Genomic DNA, 12223 nt, shown 5'->3' on the forward strand with positions numbered 1-12223 from the left:
CCTGGGGGGGTGGGCGGCCCGGGGCAGTCCAGCCTCCCGTTTCATACTCAGCCACGTGGCCCTCGGGCTCGAATCCAAGAGCCGTGGAGTTGTCACGGGATTCACATGGGGGCTTTTTGTGACTCCCCACTGCCTAGGAGAGGCCTGGGCTGGCCGTGGCCCTGTGCTCATCAGCATTTTCTTGGCAGACAGAAGACACTGTCCAGTTGGCCTACAATTTGCCTCTGAGCTGTTGGGGACAGGCAAAGAGGACTTTCTGAAGGCCCAGGCTGTGCTGGCCACCGGGGATACAAAGCAAACCAAGGCCTGCGTCCGGGCTGGGCGCTGCGAGGGCTGTCCACTCTCAGTGCCGCCATCGGGGGAGGCACACAGGCCAGCAGACGCCGGGGCTCGGGAGATGTTGCAGAAGCACTCAAAGTTGAGGGGGATGGGAGGAGGGACTGGAGGCCGCCCGTCCGCGGCTGAAGAGCGCCTGGAGATCCTGGTGGTGCCTGCCACCATCTCGGCGACTTCAGCCCGCGGCGCACTGTTCAGGGGGGCCCTTGGGGGTGGCTGGCAGTTTGGGTTGCAGGCCATGTTGGTAAATGGAGTTCTTGCTCAGCTGGGACCCTGACTCCCCCAGGACCCCTAGGAGCGCAGAGCCCCAGCTGTCGGATAATCCCCATACCCTGTCCCATGACCCTGAATACTTGACATGTACACTTGTGTGCTCCCAAGAGTTCTCGCCGCCTTGCAGAACACGAAAGCAGAAGTTCCCAACCCCCAGGAGCCGCACTTGGGCCAGCGCACGGCTCCATGCGCTGCCTCCCAGGCTCGCGCGCCTGCATCGGGAGTTGGTTTCTACTGGAAGCTCTGTGATGTGCGACAGCCTCTGTAATTAAGGACGTGTTTACGAGGAACCATCGGCTTCCTCCTCCCGCTGCTGACCTGCTGGCCAGTGTTCCTGTTCGTGCTGCAGGAACTCTGACTCCAGGTTCTCTCGGTTAGCGGCAAATTACAGTTATTTCCAACTGCGTTTCCATTTTGAAGTAAAAAAACAAAACAAAACAAAACAAAAAAAAAAAACACCAGACGGACAGGGTCCCAAAGGCAGGCAGAGCGCGGGGATACTTGGAGGGTCAGCCTGTCTGTGCCCAGATGGCGGGGCCTCAGCCTGCTGCCCTGGGCCCGGCAGGAGAAAGCAGCCTGTGTTTGTGGAATGAATGAATAAAATGTCTGTGTAATTGGTGCCATACCCAATTCTATTTTTCCCCCCAAAGAAACTGTTTATTTCTAATGAGTACAAATTTCATAAGTACAACTTAGGAATATAGTGATTCTTCCCATCATACCCCCCACCCCCCACTCCCACTCCACCTCACCTCCTCCTCCCCCATTCCCAGTCCCAGGCAAACAAACAAAAAACCTGTTCCTCGACAGTCAAGACAAGTGCCGTTCAAGTCATTGCTTCTCAAAGTGTCAATTTCACTTCTACAGGTTTCCTTTTTGGTGCTCTGTTATCACAGATCAGGGAGAACATGTGGTATTTGTCCCTTTGGGACTGGTTTATTTCACTAAGTATGATTTTTTCCAGATTCATCCATTTTGTTGCAAATGACTGGATTTCATTTTTTTACTACTGTATAGTATTCCATAGTGTACATATTCCATAATTTTTTTATCCAGTTTTTAGTTGATGGGCATTATCTTGATTCCATGTCTTAGCTATTGTGAATTGAGCTGCAATAAACATGGGGGTGCAGGTAACTCTTTTATTTGCTGATGTCAGTTCCCTTGGGTGAATTCCCAGGAGTGGGGTGGCTGGGTCATATGGTAGGTCTATATTCAGATTCCTGGGGTATCTCCAAACTGTCTTCCAGAGTGGCTTTACCAGTTTACATTCCCATGCCCAATTTTAATGTTGTCAATCTAATGCCAATTTTACCATTTCTCAGCTTGGATAATAGTTGCTTTTACTGTGTTTATTGAGTTTCAGATCCACTGATTATAAGATAAACTTTTATCTTCTATTTCACTACGCTCGGGGACAGAATGCATCATTTTGCTGTGACTCAGTTATCACTGCAATATATGTATTTTTTAAAGATTTATTTGAAAGGTACAATCACAGAAAGACGGAGAGGTCTTCCATCTGCTAGTTTACTTCCCAATGGCCGCAATAGCTGGAACTGGGCCGATCCAAAGCCGGGAGCAAGGAGCTTTTTCCATGTCACCAACGTGGATTCAGGGACCCAAGCACTTGGGCCTCCGCCATCTGGAATCTTGTTATTTCTGTTGGCACCAGCGAGCTCAGTACATCCTGCTGTCAACCCCAGGCTACAGACAAGTGAGATGACCATGTCCCTCTTGCCCTCATAAGTGCATCTCTGCTTTGGGGAAAACCTTCTAGTCCTTCAAGGAGCAAAGGTGTGAGACTTACATTTTTTTTAAGCAGAAAGTGTGGAATTTATTGATATCTGTTCTCGTGAGTGGTGAGCAGCAGGTGGAAACAGGTGCCTCTCAGAAACTCATCTCCTAACCCTGCCACTCAAGGTCCCTCCCCCCACTTCCTCAATGGTTGGGCGAGTTGGATGTACAGTCTAAACTCAAGAGGACAGCTAAAGGGTGGGTTAACCATGAATCCATTCTCACGTTCTGCTATGGACCAACCTGTTTCCTCCTCAAACTCACGTGTGAAAGTCCCAACTTTCAATGATAATATTTGTAGATCTGGCCTTTGAGGGAGATAATTAGGTTTAGATGAGGTCCTAATAATGGGAGTAGTGCCCTTCCAGAAAGATGAGACCCCAGAGCTCCCTCTCTGCCACGTTTAGACTCAGTGAGAAGACAGCCAGGACCTGATGGACCGTGCTGGCACCTTGACCTCAGATTTCCAGCTCCAAAACCCTGAGAAGAAAATTTCTGTTGTGTAAGCCACCCAGTCCATGGTATTTTGTTAGGGCAGCCTGAGCCAATTGGGACACACCCCACCCCCAAGAACTTTCTGATCCCTTCCTCATCGCCATGGTTTCTAGAATTTTCACTCCATATATGATGGACCATTGCCCTGCCCAATTTTCAAGGAGCATTTTCAGTAGATGCTTAAGACTGGTTCCAAGTCTCCTTGCAGGGGTATTGGATTCTGATTCTTGGGGGAGGGTATTCTTGAAGATAAGTCCTCTCCTACCCAGCCTAATATCCATCTCCCCGCAATGATACAAAGCTGTATGCGTTGCTGCAATTGCTGCTAGCACATCGTATGTTGAATTGGTTCCCCAAAAAGACCTGGCCAAGTCCTAATCCCTGCACTTGTGAGTATGACCTAAGTTGGAAATAAGGTTTTTGCAGGCTGGCACTGTGGCTCACTTGGTTAATCCTCCACCTGCGGCGCCAGCATCCCATATGGGTGCCGGGTTCTAGTCCCGATTGCTCCTCTTCCAGTCCAGATCTCTGCTGTGGCCTGGGAGGGCAGTGGAGGATGGCCCAAGTGCTTGGGCCCCTGTACCTGCCTGGGAGACCAGTAGGAAGCGCCTGGCTCCTGGCTTCGGATCAGCATAGCGCCGGCTGTGGCGGCCATTTGGGAAAGACCTTTCTCTCTCTCTCTCTCACTGTCTGTAATTCTACCTGTCAAATAAATTAATTAAAAAAAAAAAAAAGAAATTGGCTCTCTACTGGAATATGATCAGCATGATCTAGTGGTCTTTCCAGCTCAAATCCAGCTGGAAGCTCCTTTAATTAAAAAAGTAGGAAATAAGGTTTTGGCAGATGTAATTAAGATGTAAGATAATGGGGCTAGCATTGTGGCGTAGTGGGTTGGGCCTCAGCCTGCAACCAGCAAGTTCCGGCTGCTCCACTTCTGATCCAGTTCCTTGCTAATTCACCTGAGAAAGCAGTTGAAGATGGCCCAAGTCCCTGGGCCCCTGCACCCATGTGGGAGACCTGGAAGAAACTCCTGGCTGCTGGCTTCGGATCGGCGCAGCTCCAGCCATTGCGGCCATTTGGGGAGTGAACCAGCATATGGAAGACCTCTCTCTCTCTCTGCCTCTCTTTCTCTCTGTGTGTAACTCTGACTTTCAAATAAATAAATAAATCTTTAATAATAATAATAATAAAAAGACAGCCTGGTCGACCAACATCATGATTTTAGACATCTAGCCCTGTTTGCCAAACCTAGAAGTTTCAATTTTATTGCACAGGGGCCAGTGCTGTGGCGTAGTGGGTTAAGCCTCTGCTTGCAGCACCGGCATCCCATATGGGCCCTGATTCAAGTCCTGGCTGCTCCACGTCCAGTCCAGCTCCCTGCTATTGGCTTGGGAAAGCAGCATACCCATTTGGGAGACAGAAGAAGCTCCTGGCTCCTGACTTCGTATTTGCTCAGTTCTGGCTGTTGTGGCCATCTGGGGAGTGAACCAGCAGAAGGAAAACCTCTCTGTCTGTCTGTCACTCTGCCTTGCAAATAAATAATCCAAACACTCAGGGCCCGTGTTGCTTATTGAGTCAGCATGGGAATCCTGTTGTGCCACAGACTGCCCTCGGGCCTCACCTCCTCTCCCACCTCAGCCAACTCCACGTGGATGAACCTTCTTGTCAGAGCACCGCGGATTCCTTTGATCTTGCTGCCGCTTCCGCCTGGAACTCCTGCCCATCTCCCTCTTTATTAGGTAGGCTCCTCAGAATGCAGCACCCATTTCAAACGCAGGGTATGTTATCGCCCCAGTCTCTGGCCAGGCTCACGATTGATGCTCTCTGGCGTGCCCACAGTACCAGTTCACACCCTGTTATCATTTGTTGACACTCCAGGCACTTTCCTAGGCTGTTAGGTGCTGAGGCAGGAGCTGTGTGATTATTAGGGTCAGGCACATAGTAGGCACCCACTAGATGCTTGTTAGGCGAGAGAAAGATGGCCAACAAGGAATCTGACCGTAGGGCTGTGCATGGCTGTGGGCAGCAGAAGCCGCAGGCTGCTGGGCTGCCTTGCAGGTGGACTCCCCTGGGAAGGCCCTCCCTACTGTTGCAGGCATGGCCCCTGGGGCCATGTGTCGCTTGCCCCTGACCACTTTAGGAGAACTGTCCATCCTCTCACACTATGGACATATGTTCTGAGTAGGAGGGGAGCTGTTCTTACAAGCCTCACTCCTGAAGTGCTGATACCTCTCGTGCACCCCGCTCCTTGGTGGCAACGTTTGGTCATGCACAGGCACAGAACCAAGCCAAACTGATCGGAGTCCTGCCCTAGCAATTTCCAGACGCAAGCCTTTTATTCTGTGACCACCGGAGCACAATGATGTGAGTGTACACGGATTGGAGGCAGGGTCTCAGCTGTGTGGGGAGCCCGCTGTGAAACACAAAAATTGATCCAAGAGAAAATCCGAAACGAAAGCTGGAGGGAGTCGTGAGAGCATTGGAGTTCCTGGAAGTCGAGTTCTCTGATATTTCCAATGCTGTGGCCCCAGTGAATTCCTTCTCTTATTTTATAGCAGCTGAAATTTACCAGTGTTAGTGCAATGAGATTCTACAGCTGAAATGATGCTGGTGAGAAACAACCTCCCAGCCAGGGGGTATAGCTCAGTGGCAGAGCATTTGACTGCAGATCAAGAGGTCCCCGGTTCAAATCCGGGTGCCCCCTTGTTTTCTTGACTCATATAACCCACCACCTTAGAGGAGCTCCTGTTTTGGAGGCAGGATTTGGGGGCAAAAGAAAGCCAGGAGAAGGAGAAAAACAAGAATCTTGAGGGGCGGGAGAAATGGATGCTAGATAAACAGTCAATCTCTGTCCACCAGAGGGAGTGATGCGATCAGGTAACGTGAAGCAAAACAAAACCTGGCTTGGCCCAGCAATCTTTGGGTTGGAGGGGGACAAGACAGGGAAGAGACACCCGAGCACTGTGATATTGATGCGTTGTGATACTGATGGGATGAGCTGAGTGTTGCCATATTGATTTGATGAGCCGAGCATTGAGATATTGATGCAACGAGCTGAGTGTGCTTAGCGGCGCTGTTTTTCAACTGACAAAGACTCGCCAGGAAGATGGTTTCTGCTTGTGGTCTGCTCAATACCAGAAGAGCCCTTGGCCTTGGGCTCAAGGCCTCTCCTGGAGACTGGAGACTGAGAGGATGGTCACGTCGCCTCTGCAGTGGGACGGTGCCTTGGGTGCTAAGATATGTTCTTTTTTTTAAAGATTTATTTATTTATTTGAAAGTCGGAGTTACACAGAGAGAGACAGAGGTCTTCCATCCGATGGTTCACTCACCAGTTGACCGCAATGGCCGGAGTTGCGCCGATCCGAAGCCAGGAGCCAGGAGCCTCCTCTGGGCCTCCCACAATAACGCCGTCCGCCTTGATCGGAGTTTCAGTGCACCAGCTGACCCTCCCCTCTGTTCTCTGATGTCGTCAGGACGTCCTTGTCTGCGTGCCTGCAGAAGAGAAACAGCAGGGTGGACACACGTTACAGCAACTTGCTCTCCAGGCAAGTAACCCAGCCCTGAAAATCAGCCCATGCCCACAGACAGGCATCGTGTCCTCTTAGCCTAATCGCTTTAGAAGGTTTCAGTTCCCAGCACTGAGACGACGGCGATCAAAGCTTGAGGGGCGCACGTGTGGCCTGGTGGTCAAGATACCCACGTGCTGGATCAGAGTTCAGTTCCTGGCTCTGCTCCTGCCCCAGCTGCCTGCTGATGCAGACGCTGGGAAGCAGCAGAGACGGCGTCAGTGCCCCCCGCCCCCCCACGGGAGACCTGGGTTGAGTTCTCAGCTTCTGGCTTCAGCCTCTGGCCCAGGGCCACTGTGGGCACCCATGCAGCGAACCAGTGGGTGGGAGCTCCTTCTCCCCATCTCCCTCTCACTCTCTCCCCTTCTCCCATTCTTTCCCTCACTGTCTCCCTCTCCCTCTTCTTCTCCCTTTGTCTACCCCCCCCCCCCCGTCTCCCTCTCTTTACCTCTCTTTCTTTCTCTCTCTCATAAATAGGTAAGGCTAATATTTAGAAACGTTCAACATGAGTTTGGGGGTAGACACACAACCTTCAAACCACAGAAAATATGATATTTTCTTTTTCTTTTTCTTTTTTTTTTGACAGGCAGAGTGGACAGTGAGAGAGAGACAGAGAGAAAGGTCTTCCTTTTTGCCGTTGGTTCGCCCTCCAATGGCCACTGCGGCCAGCGCGCTGCAGCCGGCGCACCGCGCTGATCCGATGGCAGGAGCCAGGTGCTTCTCCTGGTCTCCCATGGGGTGTAGGACCCAAGGACCTGGGCCATCCTCCACCGCACTCCCTGGCCACAGCAGAGAGCTGGCCTGGAAGAGGGGCAACTGGGACAGAATCCGGCACCCCGACCGGGACTAGAACCCGGTGTGCCGGCGCCGCAAGGCGGAGGATTAGCCTAGTGAGCCGCGGCACCGGCCGAAAATATGATATTTTCTATGTAAAATAAAACACTTATGTTTTTAAAGATTTCCTTATTTGAAAGAGTGACCGAGAAGTGGGGAGACACTTAGAGACAGATCTCCCATCTGCCGCTGGTTCATCCTCCAGATGGCCACACAGACTGCGGCTGGGCAAGGCAGAAGCCAGGAGCATGGCACTTCCTCTGTGTCTCCCACGTGGATGCAGGAGCCCAAGGACCTGGACCATCTTCCGCTGCTTTCCCAGGCAGGTTAGCAGGAAGCTGGATCTGAAGCAGAGCAGCCAGGATACCAACTGGCTCTGATATGGGTGCCAGTGTTGCAGGTGGTGGTTAAGCTGCCACGCCACAATGCCAGGTGCATATTTATGTTTTATGGGATGAATGGATCAACATTGCAAGTCTGAGCCTTTGAGGCCAGGTGTAACACAAGGGCAACGGCTGGGTCCCTGCGGTCTCCCCGGCTGCTGCTGTGAACTGCTCCTCTGGCATGCCCTCCCCGGGTTGCCGCTGCCTGCAGCCCACCGCTCTCTCCTGAATAATTCCACTTTTCTACTATGCTTCCTTAGGGTTCTCTCTCTGCAACCACAGTTACCTGGAAACCCTGACTTCCTTCTCCCATCCCAGTGTCCCAGTGGCTTCCGGGTTATCTTCACGGCGGCATCTCTGGTCCTGTCTCGGCGCTGGCTGTTGTGGGCTCCTCTGCACTCCTGGCCCTCAGAGCCTGGTCACATGCCCTGGGCAACCTGGGCTCCCCAGGCCCATTTCCCACTCAAACCTCCTCCCTACCCCCGTGGTGGGGGTGGCAAAAGGCGATGCAGGGGTGGGGTGGGAGCCAGCCGCTGGCCGTGCCACCAGGGTTCAGAGGACCGTGAGTGGCCCTGGAGACAGGGCCGGGGGACTCCTTCGGCTGGGCTAGCGGGCTGGCTGGTTGGCTGTCTTCCTCCCCTGCCGTCCATGGGAACGGAAAATATCCCGCCCTTGGGGAAAGAAGGCGGCACAGTAGGTGTGCAGTTTCCCCAGCGGGCTGGCCCGGAGTGTGGAGGACCCTCCCCAGCCTGGGTGGACAGCACAGCTGCCTTTGCCTGGAGCCCTTGTGGACACTGGAGGCGGGGCAGTGGTGGCCAGGTCTTGTCCCAGACCCGCTCCTCTCCTGGTGCAGACCCCTCTGCTCCACAGTGCCCCCTAGTGCGTGAAAAGAGGAGACCAGGGTTCAGTTAATCTGGGAAAGCCAACGCCTGTCTATGGTGGGCGGAGCAGAGGGAAGAAAGATGGGCCTTGCGCTTGGAAGATGGTCAGTGGGTGTTTACAGGGGACCCATGAGTGCAAGGGCCAGGCTGGCGGGGGGCTGGCTGCCCCTCCCAGGGACATGGCTATTACAAGTTCAGAAACACCAACCACCTGTACAGTTCAAAAGATATAATTAAGAGGTTATGGCAGGCCTGGGGGGCATAGCTCAGGGGTAGAGCATTTGACTGCAGATCAAGAGGTCCCCGGTTCAAATCCGGGTGCCCCCTTAGCTGGGCTCACTTTTAGACTCCAGAGGGAGAGAAAAACTCCTGAGGTCTTAGTAAATAAGAAAGGGGGAAATAATGGCCATTGGCCCTTCACTCCTAACTTGTGTCCCAGGTATCAGCTGTGCTCTGCTCTGGATTCTCTCTGCTCTAGAAAGACATCAGCCAAGCCACTCCACTGTGCTCGCTCTCATGAAATACCTGCTGCAGGCTAACTTTATAAAGGGAACAAATTTGGAGTCTCCAGGGCATGGTGCTGGCCTCAGCTCTGCTCTGTCCCAGCAGAGTGGGCGCACAGGTGGGGGAAGCGTCCACACTGCCCGCAGGGATCCCCCAGCACACTGAGGACGGAGCCTCTAACACATGGAGATGTCTGCGGTGGATGAGCCCGCCTTCCCAGTCACGTCAGTCGCAGCCTCGCTGTGATCCAGAACCCCGGCTCCCTGTTATACATCTTCGTTCTCACTCCTCCCTGCTGAAGGCCTGCCCAGCTTCTTCATCTGGAAGGTCTTCCTCGTCGACTCCTCCAGGAAGCCCCTCCTGACTCTCCCAGGAAGAGGAGCTCCTTACTGCCTGCCCCCACTCGCCTGGAAGTGTTCTGGCTTACAGGTTTGACTCTCATTTGAATTAAGACTACTTGAGGAACAGGGGCGAGGTGGTATTTGTGTCCCTGTGGATGATGGATACAATATCTCAGTGTGGCCTGGAATCTAACAAAGGCCCTGAGTGAATGACTGAATGGTGTAATGGGCCCCTCCCCCAAGGTCACGGAGTTTGGAGGAGCTCTCCTTGGGCTGTGTGCGAGGTTCTTTAAAGACGCAGGCCCAGCACCTGAGTGTGGGCTTAAGGGGGACACTACAGTCAAATGCCCTTTCTGGGTGTAGAGACCTGTGCTGTGCCTTTACCGCAGTGCTAGAGAGAGGAGGGCTGGAGGCGGGGCGGGGGTGGGGGGAGCTAGCTGGTGGAGAGGGAAGGAGGAGGGGAGGCTGCAGTGGAGAAAGCGTGCCGGTTTCCAGAATAGACAAACAAAATAGCAGATTATAAATATGTACGTAGCCTGGGTGTGGTGCCATGGATGAAAAGGTACTAATGAGGAGCCATCCATGCATGGGGGTATAGCTCAGGGGTAGAGCATTTGACTGCAGATCAAGAAGAAGAGCATTTGACTGCAGATCAAGAGGTCCCTGGTTCAAATCCAGGTGCCCCCTGTTTCCTTAATGTTTTTGATCACTGACTCAGGGGCCGGGATTTCTGCCCCTTCTTCCCCACATGTTGCCTTTGGTAATAAGATTTAGAGTCCAGTTCAGGACATAAGAATCCTCTCCATCCATTGTTTGGACAAAAGCGACCCCTCCCTGAAGGTCAGGTTCAAGCTAGCTCAGCCCAGCCCCACCTGTGCTGGGAACTCTTGCAGGCAACCTGTAGTGATTTGAAAATGAGGTCAAAAGCAGTCCCACTCCCTTTCCCGGGAGCTCAGAGGAGCTTCCTCTCCTCCAGACCCCGGCCGCTCTTTCTCCCTCTCTGCTGTCACTTTTCCTTTCTTACCCTGGGTCAGTATTGGCTTGGTAGGACGGCCAGCAGTAGGCACCACCTTATATAATACTTTTAAAATACTTAAGATGTAAGAAAAATGCTACGTAAATGGGTGTGAAAAATCTCGCAGAGGATTCTTCACTTTCTTTGATGAACAAAGACATTTTGAAACGATCTTTCCAATGAGGACAAATAAAATCTGGAAAAAAAGAAAACCAGCTCGTTAAAAGCATCAAAGGAGCCGACTGGTTAGACAGGAAACCCCACAGGGAGAGGCGGGGAGATGGGACACAGGAAGCTACAGCGCCACATGGCGTCTGCTTGGGCTCCGGGTGCGGATTTCACTCCAGAAGAGGCGGCCGAAGGGGGAGTGGACTCTCCGGAAGGGGAGCATGGGAGTCCGAAGAACTCTGGGTGCCCCACAGGGCAGGCACTGCCAAACCCAGCTCTGGCTTCCGACATGGACCTGGAGCGATAGAAGAAACGGAAAGAATAGCAGCCACTGTAGAAACCTGTGGCTGGGATTTGTAGAATATGAATGGCCCGGAGGAACCTAAGCACTGGAATTATGTTAAGATATCTTGGAGTCAGCACTGTGATACAGCAGGTTAGACCGCACTGCAACGCTGGCATCCTATATGGGAGCCAGTTCGTGTCCTGGCTGCTCCATTTCTGATCCAATGACCTGGGAAAAGCAGCAAAAGATAGCCCAAGTATTTGGGCCCCTGCACCCACATGGGAAACTAGACAAAGCCCCTGGATTTGGCTTGGCCCCGTGCTGTGTTGGGGCCATATGGGGAGTGGACCAGTGGATAGGTGAAAGATCTTTCTCTCTCTTCCTGTGTCTCTCATACTCTCTCTCTAGCTAAATAAATAAACATTTTTTAAAAAAAGAAATAAAGCGGCTGGCGCCGTGGCTCAACAGGCTAATCCTACACCTAGTGGCGCCGGCACACCGGGTTCTAGTCCCGGTTGGGGCGCCGGATTCTGTCCCGGTTGCCCCTCTTCCAGGCCAGCTCTCTGCTATGGCCCGGGAAGGCAGTGGAGGATGGCCCAAGTCCTTGGGCCCTGCACCTGCATGGGAGACCAGGATAAGCACCTGGCTCCTGCCTTCAAAACAGCGCCAGCCGCGGCGGCCATTGGAGGGTGAACCAATGGCAAAAGGAAGACCTTTCTCTCTGCCTCTCTCTCTCACTAGCCACTCTGCCTGTCAAAAAGTAAAAAAAAAAAAAAAAAAAAAAAAAAAAAGAAAGAAAGAAAGCATGGGCTGGTGCCATGGCTCACTAGGCTAATCCTCCACCTGCGGCGCCGGCACCCCGGGTTATAGTCCCGGTTGGGGCGCTGGTTCTGTCCCGGTTGCTCCTCTTCCAGTCCAGCTCTCTGCTGTGGCCCAGGAAGGCAGTGGAGGATGGCCCAAGTGCTTGGGCCCTGCACCCGCATGGGAGACCAGGAGAAGCACCTGGCTCCTGGCTTCGGATCGGCGCAGTGCACCAGCCGTAGTGGCCATTTGGGGGGTGATCCAACGGAAAAAGGAAGATCTTTCTCTCTGTCTCTCTCTCTCTCTCACTGTCTCACTCTGCCTGTCAAAAAAAAAAAAAAAAAAAAAAAGGAGGAAAGAAAGAAAAAAGAAATAAAGCATGGAGAGACAAAAGCCTGATGAACACAGGATAGAAAGTAATGAGGGGCCAGCACTGTGCTGTAGCAGGTAAAGCCGCCGCCTGCAGTGCTGGCATCCTATATGAGCGCCAGTAACAGTCCCAGCTGCTCCACTTCCCATCCAGCTCTCTGCTATGGCCTGGGA

General features: G+C 52.7%; 3 non-coding genes across 3 annotated transcripts; all 3 read left to right on the top strand.

Moving 5' to 3' along the window:
• Positions 1-5533: 5533 nt before the first annotated feature.
• TRNAC-GCA (transfer RNA cysteine (anticodon GCA)) lies at positions 5534-5605 on the top strand. Its single transcript has one exon. It is a non-coding gene; the product is annotated as a tRNA-Cys (tRNA).
• A 3215-nt stretch (positions 5606-8820) lies between these two features.
• TRNAC-GCA (transfer RNA cysteine (anticodon GCA)) lies at positions 8821-8892 on the top strand. The gene has a single exon. It is a non-coding gene; the product is annotated as a tRNA-Cys (tRNA).
• A 1106-nt stretch (positions 8893-9998) lies between these two features.
• Positions 9999-10097, top strand: TRNAC-GCA (transfer RNA cysteine (anticodon GCA)). Its single transcript has 2 exons — positions 9999-10034; positions 10062-10097. It is a non-coding gene; the product is annotated as a tRNA-Cys (tRNA).
• Positions 10098-12223: the final 2126 nt, after the last annotated feature.

This window comes from Lepus europaeus, chromosome 1 (genome assembly GCF_033115175.1).
Source record: "Lepus europaeus isolate LE1 chromosome 1, mLepTim1.pri, whole genome shotgun sequence".
NCBI lineage: Eukaryota > Metazoa > Chordata > Mammalia > Lagomorpha > Leporidae > Lepus > Lepus europaeus.